At 36.6% G+C, this 19,459-nt stretch overlaps 1 pseudogene; it reads right to left on the bottom strand.

Annotated features, from left to right (window-relative positions):
• Positions 1-15,028: 15,028 nt before the first annotated feature.
• LOC117910679 lies at positions 15,029-16,900 on the bottom strand (annotated as a pseudogene).
• Between the last annotated feature and the right edge of the window lie 2,559 nt (positions 16,901-19,459).

The following is a 19,459-nucleotide window of genomic DNA, read 5'->3' as shown; positions in this document are numbered from 1 at the left end:
ATCTCCACAAATCACAAATCTAGTGGCCAATTGCCTCAAAGCTCTCTGATCCTTGGTTGTGGCTACCTTAGGATATGTGTCAGATCTAAAAAACTGATAAATGTCATGATACCAAGGTAGATCATCCTGGATCTCTGTCTCTCCAATCAAACAACAGTAGGCAGGTGCAGACCTCAACTCAATCAGTAATGGACGTACAACCACATCAATTCGAATGTCTATAGAAGAAGCTAGAGTAGCTAAGGCGTCAGAAAACCGGTTCTGTGCTCTAGGCAGATGAACATATCTCAAGTCATCAAATCTTGCAACCAGTAACTCCAAATAAGTGTGATATGTCCTAAGTTTCACATCCCTAGTCTTCCAATCTTCCTGAATCTGCTTGAGTACCATATTGGAGTCACCAAATACCTCCATCTATCTAATGCCAAGCTCCAATGCAGTCTCTAAACCAAGGATACAAGCCTCATACTCAACTATATTATTCGTGGTAGGATGTCGATCAAAGAATGCCAAACAAACAAACCTCGGAATATGATCACCCTGAGGGGATATTAACAGAACACCTATCCCATACCCCGACTGATTGGTTACACCATTGAATCATGAATGAGATCAAAGCGTATAACTCTGATGGTGGTGCATGAATGAGATCACCATGAATTTGACACTCTAGGCATTTTTGAACAAACTAACAACAATCTATCTCCATAGTCAACCAAAAATAACCTATCCTCATAATATTACGGGCCAACATGTGTCCCCTCGTGTGTGGACCATAAACTCCTGTGTGGACCTCTCTCATCATACAGTCTGTTGAATCTCGATCTAAACACAATAGAAGCATACCATCAATTGATCGCCTGTATAAGGTATCTCAACAAATCACAAATCTAGTGGTCAACTGCCTCAGAGCTCTCCGATCCTTGGCTGTGGCTACCTCAGGATATGTGTCAGATATAAGAAACTGATAAATGTCATGATACCAAGGTAGATCATCTTGGACCTTTGTCTCTTCAATCAAACAACAGTAGGCAAGTGTAGACCTCAACTCAATTAGTAATGGACGTACAACCACATAAATTGAAATGTCTATAGAAGAAGCTAAAGTAGCTAAGGCGTTAGCAAACCGGTTTTACGCTCTAGGCAAATGAACATATCTCAAGTCATCAAATCTCGTAACCAGTAACTCCAAATAAGCGTGATATGGCCTAAGCTTCACATCCCTAGTCTTCCAATCTTCCTGAATCTGCTTGAGTATCAGATTGGAGTCACCAAATACCTCCATCTGTCTAATGCCAAGCTCCAATGCAGTCTCTAAACCAAGGATACAAGCCTCATACTCAACTATATTATTCGTGGTAGGATTTCGATTAGAGAATGTCAAATGAACAAACCTCAAAATATGATCACCCTGAGGGGATACTAACAGAACACCTATCTCATACCCTAACTGATTAGCTGCACCATCGAAGTACATGCACCATCCTGATAAGCTAGTCATAGCAACAAACTCCTCATCTGGAAAATCATCATCAACTGGTCTATCCTCAGATGTCGACAATGAGGCTAAGTGATTGGCGACAATACTCCCCTTAATATACTTCTGAGAAACATACTGAATATTGAACTCTGTCAAAAGTACGAGCCATCTCATCAGTCTACTAGTCAATGCAAGTCTGTCAAATAAGTATCTCAACGGATCTAAGTGGGATATCAAGTGCACTGAATACTCTGTCATGTAATACCTCAATCTCCTAGTAGCCCATACTAGTGCTAAGCAAAGGCACTCAATCATAACATATCTCATCTCATACTTCAGCATCCTTTTACTCAGATAGTAAATAGCTCGCTCCCTCCTTGAGTCATCAAGCTAAGCTAACATACACCCCAAGGCCATGTCTGAAACTGACAAATACAAAAGAAGTGGATGTCCCAGCATAGGAGGTACTAGAACAAGAGGAGAAAGCAAGTACTACTTGATTTTCACAAATGCGAGATAGCAATCATCATACTGTTGGTTGGTTCTTCCTCAAAAGACGAAAGATGGGCTCACATATGTCTGTCAATCTAGCTATGAATCGGCTGATGTACTGTAATCTGCTAAACAAACCCTTGATTTCTTTCTCAGCCCTTAGCGCAGGCATGTCAAGTATGGCTTTGATTTTATCTAGGTCGACCTCTATGCCTCGCTCACTAACCATATGCCCCAACAATTTCCCAGAAGTCACTCCAAAGGTGGTCTTCTTGGGATTTAGCCTTAATCTGACTTTTCGAATCCTCTCAAAGAATCTCTTTAAAGCTGCTAGGTGATTTGTCCTACCTTAGGATTTCACAATCATATCATCCACATAAACCTCAACATCCTATGCATCATGTCATAAAACAAAGTAGTAGCGGCCCTCTAATAAGTGGCTCCTGCGTTCTACAACCCAAATGGCATAACTCTGTAACAGTAAGTACCCCACTTAGTAGTAAAGGTTGTCTTCTCCATATCCTCTGAAGCCATCAAAATCTTATTATACCCTAAAAACCCATCCATGAAAGACAACACCGAATGGCCTATAGTGCTATCGACCAACAAATCAATGTGTGGAAGAGGAAAGTCATCTTTAGGGTTGGCTTTATTAAGATCTCTGAAGTCAATACAAACTCTAACTTTGCCATCATTTTTGGGAACACGGATGACATTAGCTAACCACTCTGGATACTCAACCACTAATATGAATCCAACACTGAGTTGTTTCTGAATCTCCTCTTTCACCTGCAGACTCCAACGTGGATGCAACCGTGTCAATTTTTGCTTAACTGGTTTGGCATGTGGTAGGATAGGTAAGTAGTGTTGAATTATAAAGGGATCGAGGCTAGGCATGTCCTCATAAGACCATGCAAAGACATCCAAGTATGACATGAGTAAATGGATAAGTCTATCCCTCTCATCTATGGATAGGGGTGAACCAATCTTCAGCTCTCTAGGTTGATCCTCTATGCCAAAATCAACAGTCTCAACATCCCCTGTAGCAGGTGAATCTCTCTCATATATGGGATCAGAGTCATGATCAAAGGAGTCCCTATTTGAATCGGGCTGTGCAATCTCATCATTTATATCAAATATCTGTGGAGTAGGTGAGTGAGGTATAGATATAGAGATACTATCATAAGAGACAGACGAATACTAAAAAATACTCAAATCCATAAATGAAGCAATAGAAACATCATCAGAGCAGGAGACAAACCTCGATAAAACATCAAAAGAAAGAGGTGGGTCCACAAGGTCGGACGCTCCCTCAACTGGGTTAATAATGCCCTCAAACAAACTACCATCATCCTCTAAAAGCTCTAGAACAGGAATAGTTTGAGTCTCCTCAATAACCTCAGTAGTAGACACCCCGAATATATCAAATGGTGAAACAAGCTGAAGCTGAACAATATTGGTAATCTGGCTCATGTTCATCATGTCCATCTCATCCCGGTACTCATCATGGGGAACAACTCCATCAATCATCTCAGTGGGATCAACGACCACTCCATCATTAGTGATCTCCTCTAGGAAGCATAGGGACAACAAACTAGCTTGATCTGGAGATGGAAGAGCAATCACCACGGAAACAGAAGTGCTAGGAGCCCCATCACTCAATTGTAACTGGTGAAATAGATGTTGAAGCTCAATCTCTTTATCTGTATGAACCAAACTGTCAATCTCTTCTAGATGGGGTCGAATCTCTAATCCTCTGACAAAGTAGTCAGCCAAACTCATCCTATAGGGTCGAATAGGATAATCAAATGGTGTGTGGGACAAACGAGCCCTCACTCTCTCCTTGCGCAGTCATGCCATGTAATGGTAATCGGCCTCAGTAGGAATGAACCCAAGTCTAAATGTCGTATCATGGTAAATGGAAACTATGAACTCACTAGGTCCCTGTTGACGTCGTCCTAACCCTGTGCCAAGTAGAAAATTCATACCCCTCATCATGTCAAGAATCATTGTGCTACTGTGCTGATCAAACAACATAGCTACAAAATCTTTGCAAAAATCCTCAATCTCAAGAGTTTGTATCTCATCAAAAGTAAACCTAGTCAGAAATAGGTCATCATCACTGTGATTGATCTGAAGTACTAGATCGGAAGAGGTGAACATATCTCTGATAGACTGTACCATGATGACCTGCTCATCATGAATGAACTTCACCTTTTGATGAAGGGAATAAGGAATAACTCCGGCTCTATGTATCCAAGGTCAGCCTAGTAGTAGGTTAAAGGATATAGGAATCCTCAAAACTTATAACAAAGTAGAAAATGTGGCTAGACCAATCTGTAAATCAATCACCAAGGTACCCATAACCTCCCTTTTGGTGATATCATATGCTTTGATTGTCTGAGTAGAAGGACCAAAATCTGAAGGTGCGAAACCAAAGGCTATAGCAATGGCTAAAGGACAGACATTCAGGGCTGAGCCATTGTCCAACAGGACAGATGGGACTCTATGGCATGAACAACCAACTATGATATATAAATGGCGTACGTGGTTTAAACCCTTAGGCGGCAAATCATCATCTGAAAATACAATACAAGTGACCCTGCTAGTAGTCATCATACAAATCAATCCCTCTAAAGTGGTGGTAGTCTCTACTCTGATATGACTTAAGGCTCAAATCAAAGCATCTTTATGAGTACTGGATGATGCTAATAAGCTCCAAATACAAATACGAGCCTGAGTGCTCTGTAACTGTCTCAAAATCTCATCATTCTTCGTCCTAACCTCCTCATGAAAGGCTGCACCCTCAAATGGTTTGACTGCTGGTGGTGGTGGTTGAGCTATCCTCCCACTACAAGTCACAATATGTATCTCTCTCCCTTCTGAATCATCATCCTTTGGCCATAAAGTGAACGAGACAAAGGTATCATGACATCCGATGACCAAAGGTGTAGAATGAGTCAATTAGAATGGTACCCCATCTAGAATCAAACTGAATAGTGTAGGAACTTGAGGACTCAATGAAACCCCATCAACCTCATAACTATCATGCAAAACAATCGGCTCGGGTAATCCATCATCCTAACTCAACATATGTATACTAACATCCTCTATAAGGTCTATGTGATGGAAATCTCATGGTGGTGGAGGCACTGCATATGTAGAATGGGCAGGAAGAGGGTTAGTGGTTACACTTGGTTATCCCAAGTTAACCAAACCCTGGTCTATTAAATCCTGAATAGCATGTCTCAAAGCGTTGCAATGATCCATGTCATGCCCTGGTCCTTGATGATAAGAACAGTGTAGGTCTAATTTGAAGCGAGGTGGTAATGGCTGAGGTACTGGCTTGGGTGCCAATGAAGTCAATAATCCACCCTTCATAAGTTTCTGAAAAGCTCAACTCAAAGGCATACCCAACTAAACAAATTGACGTGATGGCCTCTGCACATAAGTAGTTGTCTACAGAGCTCAGGGTTGGGTATATGGGGCAGGAGGTCTCTTTGTGACATGTGCAGCAAAAACAGGCTGTGAGACTGGATGTAGATAAGTAGGAGTCATGGGTCTGGGAGGAGCAAGTGACCTATACTGTACATAAGGTGATGGTGGGTAGTAGAATCTAGAAGGCTGCCCAACTGTCTAATAGAGTCTAAGAGGTCTCATCCCTACTGAACTGATAACACCAACATCTCCTGATCTCTGTCCTCCTAAAGGCTTCTTCCCCTTAGAGTCAGTAGGGAAAGACTCAGGCCACAATCCTCTAGCAATGTCGTCCTCTATACCTTACAAAGCCTGTACCAAAGATTCAAAATCCCTATGGGGAAATCCCATCAAGTGTCTAGCAAATTTAGGTTACAAGCTCCTCAAAATCATACTAATCTGATCCTTCTCTGAAGAATGATCAATAATATGTGAAATCTTCTCTCTTCAGCAGGAGATAAATGAAGTGACTAATTCCTTTAGCCTTTGTCTCAAAGCCTCTAGCTCTCTCCTCAAAACATCAATGACAATGTTAAATGCAAACTGTATCAAGAAGTCTTAATCCAAATCATCCCAAGTCCTACAACGTGATACTTCCAATGAAGCGAACCAACGTTGTGCCGCACCACTCAGGGACATAGGGAAAAGCATAACCATATGGGCCTCATCCAGTCCATGAGCCCTCATAACCGTACTGTAAGGCCTCAAATGGATGCGAGGATAACCTATGCCCATGTATCTCTCAATCTCGAGCATCCTAAACTTGGCCAATAAACTGGCCACCCATACGAGCATAAGGGTCCTCTAAGGTTGAGATAAGCAATGTGATAGGAGGTGAGGCAACCTCGGTCTGACTATGCAAAGTGAAAGGTATAGTCTGTGGTGTTGATTGACTAGGTGGAGGTGGTGGTGGTACTATAGTATCAAACTGGGTACCCTCCTAAACTAGGACCTGTTGGGCCTGTTGCCCATCTATCCTCTAGCCAAGGCTAGCTAAAGCTTCCTGGATCAAAGCCATGGCCACAACAAACTGGTCAACGGTAACTATCTGTGAATCCATATCCCTCTGATTTGATCTCTAGTCTGACTGGTCTGATACTCTGGTCAATCTACCTTCAACTTTAATCCACGAAGGCAAATCCAGACCGGTCACGATAAACCGTCCTATAAATATGGAAACACTGGATAAGGTGTAGTACAAAGGTGACTCTGTATGAATCAATTGATAAGTGCACAGGATTATAACCCAAATGTACTCAATCTGATACCATCTCTGATCACACCAAAAGGAGACTATGGAGAGGGTAATCGAACCCAACTATGACCAAGGCAGCTCTGAAGGTCCACAGATGTACCCATGTGTAAGAATGAAATCTTAATTGGATCTAGGTTAACCTACAAGGTTGAGGTGGCTCTATAGGAGAAAATAGGTGGGTTAAAGGATCCCTAGCAGAAACGATCGTACCCTTCAAGCAACCCTCTACACGCCTCCAAGGAGAAGGGGTGCTTCCATGCAAGGTTGTCATCACCTCCACACATGCACTTCCTCGCATTCCTAGGGGGTTTCTTAATGGTGAAGACTCTCCCATCTCTCAACACTCAGGGATAATCTAAAGTGCTCAATGAAGGATGTGAAACAAGGGTAGCTCAACAATAAATGTAAAAAAAATTCATGTATTTTCAAGAGGAATCAAGAATCAGTCGGATATCAAGCAAACAATATTGAAAAGAATATCATAAATGTTAGGCCCCCTCTAAAAGCCCTTCATTATTCTGAATCATCTCAAGACGCCTTCCCCCTCCCTCTCCCCCCCCCCCCCCCCCCCCTCCCTTCATCTTCATCTTCATCTTCAAAACATCATGATGGTATTCAGTTCCCATTCCTTCTCTTAGCGATCTCAATTTCCTTCGAAGTCTAGTATGCGCCTTTCAGCTATTACATGAACACTAGAATACTGAGCAAGCTTCAAAACTGCTCTCTGGCTAACAACATTCAAAGTCATTCATATCTCAACTATTTGATTGTTTGTCATTAAATTCAGCGCCCATCTTATTTTTTTAATAATCTAATCAATCTTGGTATCATCAATCTCAACATGTGCACCATTAGCCTCTTTTACACTTTTAATGGAACTCCCTCCCCTACCAATAACATGCCCAATCTTGTCAAATGGGCACAAAACTCTTATCATTAAATCCTGATCGTGATGCTTTATAACTAGAAACTACCAGTAGGTTGGATGAGTAAACTGGCCATGTACTTTCCATGTCTGAATAACCCCAAAGTTCTGGTACATGTGTAGCAGCTAAGATAGGAGGAACAGATCTAGTAGACACAATAGAGTCTGCACTAGGATAAAATCCACCAGCAGGACATATTGGGACATCTGAAGGGATAATGATGCTGGGAGGGGCTTTTGGTACAGAAGTGTCAAGAGGAATTTCTTCTCTAGGAGTGAACTTGTACATGATTGCAGAAATTGCAAGCAGTGCCTTCTTCAATCAAGCCGGAATGACTACAAGATGAGAGTAAAGAAGTAAATGAGATGGAATTAGGCTTGTAGCCATCTTCTTTCACATGAGACACAAGCTTGCAAGCTTCTCTCCTTTGACCCTTCATTCCACATCCAACTATCATTATATTCCAAGAGCTTTGGTCCCTCAAATTACCCATCTGCATAAAGAAGCTTCTTGTCTTTTTTATAAAACCAATTTTTTGCATATGCATCAATTAGAGAATTCATAACCTGTGTTTCAGAGTTAAGTCATAGATTAGCTATTAAACCATGGGCAATTTCAGCACCACAACTGGTAAAAATAACCGTAGAGGCCTAAACGAATGAGATCATTGTGACTTAATCTAGTTTGTACTGATTTTCTGACTGCATCTGGAAGAAAACTCTCATGACCATGGTAGAGTCACCAATTTTGACATGCCCAGAAAGCATTGTGTTTCATGAAGCCAAACTCCTGTCAAATAATTTCCCTTCAAATATGGTTTGAGCACACTCAACTCTATCACACTTCGCATACATATTGACCATAGTTGTTCCAAGATGGAGTTCGGAAATTAATCTTGTGCAAATCAAGTGCCTATGAATACTTTTTCCTAAATCAAGGTTCCCAATCTGTCCACAAGCCAACAATAGACCTAAAAATGTAATTCAATTTGGAAACAAATCTCCAGCACTTTTCATGGATAAGAAAAGGTTGAATGCTTCAGCCCAATTATCATTCCATGCATATGCTATAATCAACGAATTCCAAGACACTATATCTCTTTTTGGCATGTCACACAAAACGCTCTCCTAAAATTTGTCTTTCTAATCTTAATATACATTATATCTCCTAAACCAACACTCCCTTTTTCAGGTTTCCCAATTCACCACAAGCCATAATTACATGAATTGCAAGATCCAAAGAAGGTAACAAACCCACATCTAGCATCTACTCAAAGAGAACCAACACCTCATCCTAAAGCCCATTTGACCCAAAATCGGAAACTAAAGAATTAAACAAATCTTCATCTCTGGACATTTCTTCAAACACACTGTAAGCACCCCAAATATGCCAAAATACAACAAGGATTCGAACACTGTGCAGGAAAATGGATAGAGAACAAATAAAAAACAAAGTAAAACTCGGAGAAGAAGAGAGTGAAATATATTGATCAATAAACATAAATAGATCCACTTCAAGTATTAATCTGTGGGCTAAGAACAGAGGGAACAATGCATAATAGGATTTAAACAAAAACAAAGCATGATCAAATTCAAGCATGGAGTCATAAAATTTCAGATAAACAAATAGACAACCAATCTCAATAGAACAATTTGTGGCCCTTAACGTCCACACCCAACAGCAAAAAAGAAACAAACATTCTGTAATGATCAAATAGAAGAATCGAATATGGGTAAAAACACTGAGAGTAACAAGAAGTGTACCTAGATAGTCTTAGTTGCAACCGTTCCTTTTTCGCTCTTGTGTGCTTTTCCACAAAGACCATCAAAGAATCCCCTATTCCAGCATCCTTTCTTACATATACATATCAGCCCCAAAAAACCCAAATCTGTTCCAAAAAGGAAAATCCCCCCTTTCTTTTTTTTCTTTTTCTTCCCTTTTTGCAATCCCTATTTTTTATGTATTTGTATCACCCTCCCAAAAACTCAATCTACTGAAAGAAATCCACTTTCCTTTCTTCCATTTCCATTCCTTTTCAAAATTAGAAAACCTCTCCCTTTCCTTTGGAGAATCCTTTCCTCCCACATGTATCAACCAAGTCGATCTTTTCTCTCCAAAAATATTTTTGGTTGCCTTCTTTGAGTGTGCATGCCTTTGTGAGAGTTGATCCGTAACCCCCATTCTCTTGTCAAACAATAAAAACGAAAATAAAAAGAATAAATCCAAAAAAGAGTTAGCAATCTTGCAACATATAAAAAAATAAAGTAAAATAAAATAATAAAATAAAATAAAATAAAATGGTCAATCCTATGCAGACCATGCAAGTCATGCGACTATGTGAGTCATGCAAGAAACACTAAAAAAAGTCTAATAGGCCAAGTGTGCCTAAGAGGACCTAGACAGGCCTAAGGTGTCTAATGGGTTAGGTATACCTATACGAACCTAGGGTGAGACTAGGTGGGCCTAACTAAGTTTGACCTAAAATGCACCTAAGTGAAGCCTAATCTAAACTTGAAAGGCAGCCATAGTCATAATGTGGAGCCAGATAAACCCCTCAACCAAAGTCCCCAAAGTGGCTCAGAAAAAGGTACGCAATATTAGTAGCAATGGGCCACCAAGGAACTACTGTGGAGCATTGGAAGTGAACTTAGACATGTGCTAAAGGGATAAAATGGAGGGTCTACACTGACTCCTAGTATATGTTGAAACATCTCGACATTGCTCTAGCAATATTTCCAACATGGCTTACTTGGTTTGAAGCTAAATACATTTTGTGCTTGGTTCACCCTCAACATCCTTAAGAGCATATCAGAACCAACTTCCCTTACACACCAACAAGAGCATTCCTTAGTTTATAAGATTCTCCACTGAAGTGTGGGACCAAGATACCAATGTTGGTTGATATAAACTTTAAGAGCCTGTTAGTAAACTCCATAAGAAAGCATCCTATATGTTCCGCCCCAACATTGTCCTTCACCTATTCTTTTTGGTTGGTTCTTCCAATCTCTATGATGAGAGAACTAGCCAAACTTCTATCACCATACTGCTTCTCAGTACTGCAACTGTCAGCCAGGGGTTGATAACAAAATCATACTTGTGAATCAAGTGTAAAATTTATGCATTATTGTGCTAGTGGAATTTAGTGCACATGTCCAATTATATGAGACAACATCATTAGTCAGTGAATCTTTCAAAAGTATTGTTTTCTCGTACATACAGAATGCATTCCTACAAAATCCAAAATAGATGATTTGAATTAAACATGCAAAATTATAGTAAAATAAATAAACTAATTACCCGACTTACTTTACAATGAAAGATAAGCAATTTTCATATGTATCCAATGACCCAAAGAGCAACGGAAGATTGATCTCTAATGAATTAGATATTAAGTTGAGTACCTGACCTCTCTACTGTTTTGAATTCCATGTGTATAGGTTGTTTCTTCCTTGTACAAAGTGTTTCCTAAATCAATGATACTTCACTAAATTAGCAGCAACATCCCAATAACAGACACATTCACATAAAAAGGAAGAGTACCTTAAGAAGTTGTTGACAAGAATATTAGACACAATGAGAAGGATGTTGAAGAGGAAAAAAGTATAGGTTATAATGGCATTCCGATGTAACACCACCCAATCATAGATTGTCACATCCAATCAAAGAATGTTACATCATCAGCATGATCCTGAGAAACTCATGATTGGAATCCACATTTGGAAAAAGAAGATTGGACCTAAGAGTTGACAAGATTTAATTTATAAGACAGGGTGAAACTAGAGAAACTTGATTAACAATCTTCGACAGAGAAAAGCTCGTCATATCCACTTGTTTGAATAAGAAAAAAAACATATAGAAATCATAAGAATATGTACATAAATCTACTTTTAAAAAAAAAATATGTACAGAAAAACTAATCTCAATTTCTTTGCTTAGAAAAATGACCAAAGAAAATAAAATAGAAATTTCTTTGCTTCTCTTCTTGTTACTTTTACTTGAGATTCTTTCAGGGTTTTTTCAATTGTTGACAGGGAAAAACTACAATTCATAAGAAAACTGAATATAAATTGTGAACAAAAAAATTAACCCGCTCAATTGGATTTTCAAGAAAATATAAAATAATGAAAGAATTCAAACTGTGGAATCTCATTCCAATCACCAAAAGGATTTTCTTGAATCTCAATTTCCAAACATTAATAACCTAAAACTGAAATTTCCAAATGTCCTTAATTTTTCTGTGGTTTATCAACAACCAAAAGTGCTTTTGATTCTAGGGTTATGCGGAAGAAAACTTACCTTTGATGAACTCTTCTAGTTCAAAGAAAGAAAGACAGGAGATATTGATAGGATTTTGAGCGAAGAGACATCCACATGGCTTTCTTCTTCTATGGCTTGAAGAATTGGGGGAAAATGAATGGAGGAGCCATGGGGATTCAAGAGAGCATTAGAAGTAGAGAGATACTCTTTTTAGTTTCTAGAATTTTGGATTTCTTGATTTCTTGGTTTCTTTTCAAGAGACGGTTTTTCAAATTGAGAAGCAGGAATGCACAAATATGAAAAAATTGTGATGGGTGCTTGTCTCCAGCTGTCCTTATAACAAGCAGTCCAGTTGTCCTCGTAAGCGGTGCTCCAATTGTCTTTGTAAGCCGTACTCCAGCTATCCTCATGAGTCATAACCAAGGATGAAAATATCGGTAATCACAAATATATTGGTACTTCGATTTTACGGATATATCGAAGATATATCGACGGATATTTTGGAAAAAAATATTGATAAGCCTAAAATTGATCAAAATTTATAAAAAAAAATACAAGAAACCTTCATAAAAAATGTAATTAGAAGTATAATAGATATTTTAAAGTTGTTTTATTAAAAAATTTGATATATGTATAATATGATTTATCATATTTGATAATAATATCGTATGCATCGATAAAAATATGAATTTTATAACTGTACATTTATTATTAAATTACATCAAATATTATTTCATAATAATATTATGATATTTGATTATAATATGTCTAACTTAAAAATATATATTAATATTAAAATTATGATCCATTTAATTCAATTGTATTAAATGATATAAAATAAATTATGATATGTGTACAATTTTTAAATATTTAATTAATTTATTAATGATATTAAAAACACTATGAAGAAAATTATTATCATAATTTTTATATTTTTGGTAATCAATAAAAAGAAATTTTTGTATTTAATTATAAAATAATTATAATTAATTTGCTCTCTAAAATTTTCTTTTAAAATTTTCTTTACATGATGACTTTGAATATATATTTTAAGTGCAATACATTTAACAAAGGGCAAGCTTGCCCTAGTTATCTGATGAGCTGAACCCCAAACTTTTTGTTTGGGGTTCAAATCCCTTCAACGGCACAAAAAAAGGGCATTTTTTAGAATGCGTGGTAGCGGGTGCACACTAGCTATTGTAGCGGGTGCACGCTAGTTGTTGTAGTGGGTGCATGCTAGCTGTTGTAGCGGGTGCATGCTAGCTGTTGTAGCGGGTGCACGCTAGCTGTTGTAGTGGGTGCACACTAGCTATTGTAGCGAGAGCACTGTAGCTCATTGACCCGCGCCGATATATCGGCGATTTTTTGCCCATTTTCAACGATTTTTCTCCTCTCCGATTTTTCTCCACAAAATATCGTGTCGACATCTCCCAATACATGATATATCCCAACATTTTCCTCCTTGGTCATAACCAATAATCGAGCAATACAGACAAGGTTTTCTTAAAATTACCTTATCCCGTTCCAACATTGCCACGTCAATAGGACCCATTTAGAAGCCAGATGATGACATGGCATGATCAGAGGTTCAGTTTTAGACCATAGTGGAACCTAAGACTTGTTTCGTGGAAAACTAGATAACACGTTCAATCTAAAATTAATTTTTAGTTTTTTATTTTTAAAAATAAAAAATATGATATTTTCATATAGTATATTTTAAATTATTTTCACTCATTCTTTAAAAAATTATTTTAAAATAATAATTATATAATAATTAAAAATAAAAAATTAAATAAAAAATTATTTTTAAAAATACAATTTAAAAATATTTTAGATTTTAAACAAACTTTTATTTTACAAAATATCATAAAATATTTTTTTTTAAATATATATTTTTAAAAATAATTATCAAACAAAACCTAAACCTCTTAAAAATATCCTTAAAAAATCTTTCAGTATGATAGAGAAATAAACTAAAAAAAATATAAATCCACATATTTCAATATGAAAGATTGTTATAGAAATTGATAAAATAAATCAAATTAATTACCCCTTTGTCCGATCCTATTATTCGAATTCCATGAGATCATATTTAGTTGGTCCATTATAATATGAGATAAGATTGAGAAGTGATAGATCATATTTAGTTGGTCCACTATAATATGAGATAAGATTGAGAAGTGATAGTATCATATTTTATATTTCATTGGTGATAACATGAGATAAGTTATCTCATCAAATGAGATATATTATCATCCCTTCCCTCCATTATAAGTCTCATCTCCCCATCAAACATAATCATCCCATCTTTTAAGCATTAAACTATCAGTCATCCGAACCGTGGGTCATTAATCTGGCGGACGAACCAGTTTTTAAAAACCTTTGGCTGATTTTTTTTTTTTCTTTTTTTATCTCTGTCCTTCTGCCAATCCCTTTCCTCTACTGCACATCACTCAAGCCTCCCTTTTTTTCCCCTACAACCTCACCTTTATTGGTTTTTTGGAGGCCCTTCTTCAATTTTTCCTTTTTTTTTTTTTTTTTAATAAAAATGATGTCTATTCCTCCTATAGGCTGCTAGGCTCTTAACAACCTATGCCAAACCACTTTTCATTACACTAATTGATAAACCAGTATATATTTACTATTAGAATTCTACACCTTTTGTACCAAAATCAAATAAAAACATGGTAAAAGAATAATAATTCACTCTTTAACATATGAACTACATTTTAATAATTAATTAATATTAAAGATAGAATAATAAAATACTTTAAGCTTAAAATCATTTATACATAATTTTAACTTCTAATAGTGTTTTAAACTTTAATAATACATAAATTATGTATCAATAACTTTTCTAGTTTTATGATGGATTCAATTTGATGATCCATCTAATTTGGAAAACACTAGAATACATTTGGTTCTCAAAAGTTTTAAGGAAAAAAAAAGTTAAAAAAAAAATAGTTTTCTTATGTTTAATTTGATCACAAAATAATTAAAATTAGTTAGAAATTTATATATTTTAAAATTATTTAATTTTTATATAATAGAGAAAATTAATTGAAATAAGTTGAAAGAAACATATAAAAATATTTTATTCTTTTGATATGTTTTTTATTTTGTTCTATTTATTCATGCTCATTCAAAACAGAAGAGGAAAATATTAGAAAAACAAACACATGAAATACAAAGGTTGACCAAAGCCTCAATGACTGGTTTATGCCTTCAGCCATTGAATGAAACGCTGGAGATTATTATAGGAGGAGCCACCTTCTCTCACACAATTCATGGCCGATTCCTTGAGATTTGAAGCCCTTATCCTAAAATTTTCGTCACCAAGCACCTGCTCCACCTTATGTTTAATTTCCTCACGCGTGATGATCCCCCTCTCGTCTGGATTAAACCCCAATCCAACCTTCCAAACATCAGAAATGTATCTCTCATTAAGAAACTGGTCGACTGAGTAAGGCCAGCACAAGAAAGAGATCCCATTGCTTACACCTTCTATGGTAGAATTCCAACCACAGTGGCTTAAGAAGCAAGCAACAGAAGGATGACTCAGAACTTTCTGTTGAGGAGCCCAGCCCACAATCTTCCCCCGGTTGGCTATTCTGTCTTGAAATCCCTCTGGGTAGGCAACCTTGGTACAGTCAATACTATTTGGTCTCACAACCCACAGAAATGGCATGTTGGAGAGTTCAAGTCCCAGTGCCAGTTCCTTGAACTGCTTCTCGTTAAAAATTGTCATACTGCCAAAGCAACATATATGACAGAGCAGGGTGGGTGTTGATCTAGCCATTTCAAACAAGTCGAATCTTCTGGCCACAAGCTTCCTTCCGAATTACCAAGCCGATTGCGTGCCAAGAGTGGGCCTACGGGTATGATCTCCGGAGCCAAGGCAAATGCTGCAGGCTCTAAATCATAAGCTGAGTTGCAAATCAGCCAGTCTGCCTTTTTCACAACTTCGTTATTTCTCACTATAAGTTTAAACATAAGTTTCTGCATGGTTAAGTTACCATTCCGAACCCACGGGAAGTCTTCAGTATTAATGGCAGGAATATTGGTTGGCAAAAATTGAATCTCCTGGCCCTTTATTGGAGTTCCTGCATGCATTCAAATCATTAGTAGTACTCTCATCATTACCGTTCTTTTTACTAGTGGTACCTAGTTGGGTTTTTTCAATTTGATCGGTACTCTATTTCTGACTGTGCCGGAGCCAGAAAGTGGCTTGAGGGGAGCAAATCTAGTTATTAATTTCAGGAGACAAAAAGTGAATAAAAATGTATGTGTAACCTAGTTATGTGCAGCTTGGTGGTAACAAGGGTTTTTTTGACTTATTCACGAGAAGGGGTTCAAATCCCGCTATGTTAAAATATTATTTTTAAATTTGGATCATTCCACATGGGTGAGTAAAAAATTGTAGGATATGATGATTCTATTCTATCAGGCCACCGGAGAACTTTTTCAGAGTTAGTGTCTCTTGTTATGGAAAAAGAAAAACCATTTAGGGAGTTCGTGATCATAAGAGGGTCTCACCTTCATTATCTATGATTCCATCATTAATGAGCTTGGGAATGCTAAATACCAAGGGCGTGAATATGGCTGCTATGGGACAGAAGGCAGCTCGCCGAATTCCCATCTTTGCGGCAACTTCCAGGGCACTCCCCACACCCCGATCGGCTACCACGCAAGAGATGTCATCACCAGCTCTTTTGATCATTCCAATGAGCTCCTCCAGCTTCTCGCCCATAATCCCCCAGATTGCTTCACTTAACTTCCCTGGAATAATTCTGTCGGCATCGGTCAATCCATCTGGGATCGAAACCAGACGGAATTGTTCTCCTAAGTTATCCCTCTCCATCAATGCATTCACCAGCCTCTCATGAATGAACTCTGTGTTCACAAATGTGACTCTCAACCCTTGTTTGGCTAAGCATAGAGACAGCTCCATTAGAGGAAGTACATGGCCTTGCGCTGGAAGAGGTACAGCTAGAATATGTGGTTTACCCATTGTCCTTCCTTCCTTCTTTCCTTCTTTCCTTCTTTCTCTCTCTCTGGATGATTAATATTCTCATGTTCGGATTTATATACTTCTTAAAACTCAACTTCATGCGAGTGAAATCGGTTGGAGCAGGTCAACTCCCCAGAGCAGTGTTTAACAATTTAATTCTCAAAGCTGTGTATCTTATATGTATTTCGTTTTGGTAGAAGTATTTTAATGCTTGCTTATGCTTTGAAGTTTCCATCTACAGGTACAGCTGATCTTATCTGCATTTGATGAATGTTGCACTCAACCTGTTATCTAACAAAATATTTTTATTTTTTTGAAATATTTTATTAAAAAAAAAAGAGGTAATATCCATATTTCAAAAAATAACTTTTAAGAATATTATAAACATAATCTCGTTTTATTATTTTCTTTCTTAAAATTTAATTTTATCAAAAAGTGTTTGAATTTATAATCTCATTTGAACATTTTTATCCTTAAACTTTTTAGGGTTAATTTCATTGACATCCCTTGATGTTTGGTCTAAATACACACAATCACCCTAGGTTTCAAATTGCGTAAAATAAAATTTATATATAAAATACATTTATAAAGGTGCTAACTAACGAAATTTAAAACTTGTGATGGCTTAATGTATTTACACTAAAGCTCGGGTCTGAATAAATTTAACCACCTTCTTATCCCAAATTCCCAAACATTAGGATATGTACAATTTGTAAGTTACTTTTGATTACTTCTATTTTTGAAAAATAACAATTTTGCTAGGTTAGTACATGAGGCCTTTTATTAATTAGCTGGTTACAAATGGCATATATAGAATTTACAAAGAGCTCAAATTTCTAAGTAAATAGTTTCTATTAGAATCTTCACAAACATTTCTAAAATGGTATAAGATTGAAAGGTGACATTGACCCACAAAAAGAATTAGGATATTACATATCAGCAGCATAGAATGGCTACAAGGCCTCTAACAACACTGCAAATGACTATAAATACACACATTTTTATATTTTTTAAATTCATTAAAATATTAAGAAAAAAATCTACAAGCCATCTTGGCATGAGAATATAGGGACTTGTTTGAGAACTATTTTTTAGACTAGTTTTTTGTTCTCTAAAACAAAAAATATAGAAAATACATTTGACAATCAAAACTATTTTCTATTCTTAAGAATAAAAAATAGGGTGTTTTTAGATAATATATTTTAGTGTTTTTTTTTAATTATTTTCTTATGATTGTTTTAAAAAATAATTATACAAATATATAGAATGATTAAAAATAAAATATTAGATATAAAAATTATTTTTTAAAATATTAAAAATATGTTAAAAGCATTTTAGGTTTTCAAATAAACTTTTGTTTTACAAAAATTATAAAATAAATTTTTAAAAATTATTCTAAAATACTAATTTTTTAAATTATTTTCAAAAATAGTTACTAGACTTTCATAAGTGAATCTCTAATTTTATTTATTTATTCATATACACTTAAACCCTAATAATGAAAAAGATAAGCAAAAAAAAAAAAAAAAAAAAACCCAAAAAGACAAAAAAATTTAAGCAAACCCAAAGCTACTAGTTCTTTAAAATAAAACAAAAGATAATTGGGAATTTAATATAATTTCATAATTTATAACAAACTCATGTTTTCAAGATACAATGATAGTTCAAATTATCAAATCACAAGGTTTAAGTATGTACTATAAAACCGTATTTTAAAAGTGAGGTTTGAATCGAGAGTAAGAAACCACATTTTGAAAATACAATTTCATTTTGAATAAAAAATAAATAAATAGACATGTAGACCCCTCTTGTGGACCAAGGGATATTCCTTTGGACCGGAAGGAGCTGGCAGAATGTTGTTGGAGTGGGGGGATGACTTCCATAAGAGCGGGTTGCATGGGACGTGTGGCAAAGGATGCTACCACCTTGCCATGATGGTGGTTGAAGATGAAGACCCTTTTGTAGGGAATTAAATCGAATTCCCAACCCGTGAGAAACAAAAAATTAGAGAAAACACACGCCAAAAAAAAAAACAATCACACGCATAAGACAGTATTTACGTGGTTCAGCAATTTGCCTACGTCCACGGAGTTGCAGGGATATCACTATTATCAGGGAATAATACAGAGTACAACTTGGCGGCTACAATATTCTCTCTATATATATAACACGACAACCCCACCACACTAAAAAACCCTAATTACAAAAGGTGGTTCCACAATGGGCTAAACGGGCCCAACAGGCCTCAATAAATCCCCCATTAAAAAGTCATGCAATATTATTTGGGTCGGGTTGTCAAACCGGATCAAACAAAACTAGGCTCCACAAAGCCCAACAAATCTCCCACTTGGAGACTAGTTCAATCACCAACATCAAACTGTTATCCTCCAAGAAACAATCCCTCATCCCTGCAACTCATCCTCCTGTCCTCAAGCTAGAAGACTAATTGAAGTTGCGCACAACTTCAACTTCTCAATAGTGACACCCTTAGTCAACATGTCTGTTGGGTTCTTAAATCTACAAATCTTCTCAAGTATTACCAGTTTATCTTCAACAAGGTA

The sequence above is a fragment of the Vitis riparia genome, unplaced genomic scaffold (genome assembly GCF_004353265.1).
Source record: "Vitis riparia cultivar Riparia Gloire de Montpellier isolate 1030 unplaced genomic scaffold, EGFV_Vit.rip_1.0 scaffold808_pilon_pilon, whole genome shotgun sequence".
Classification (NCBI taxonomy): domain Eukaryota; kingdom Viridiplantae; phylum Streptophyta; class Magnoliopsida; order Vitales; family Vitaceae; genus Vitis; species Vitis riparia.
This window is presented reverse-complemented; position numbering and strand designations above follow the sequence as displayed.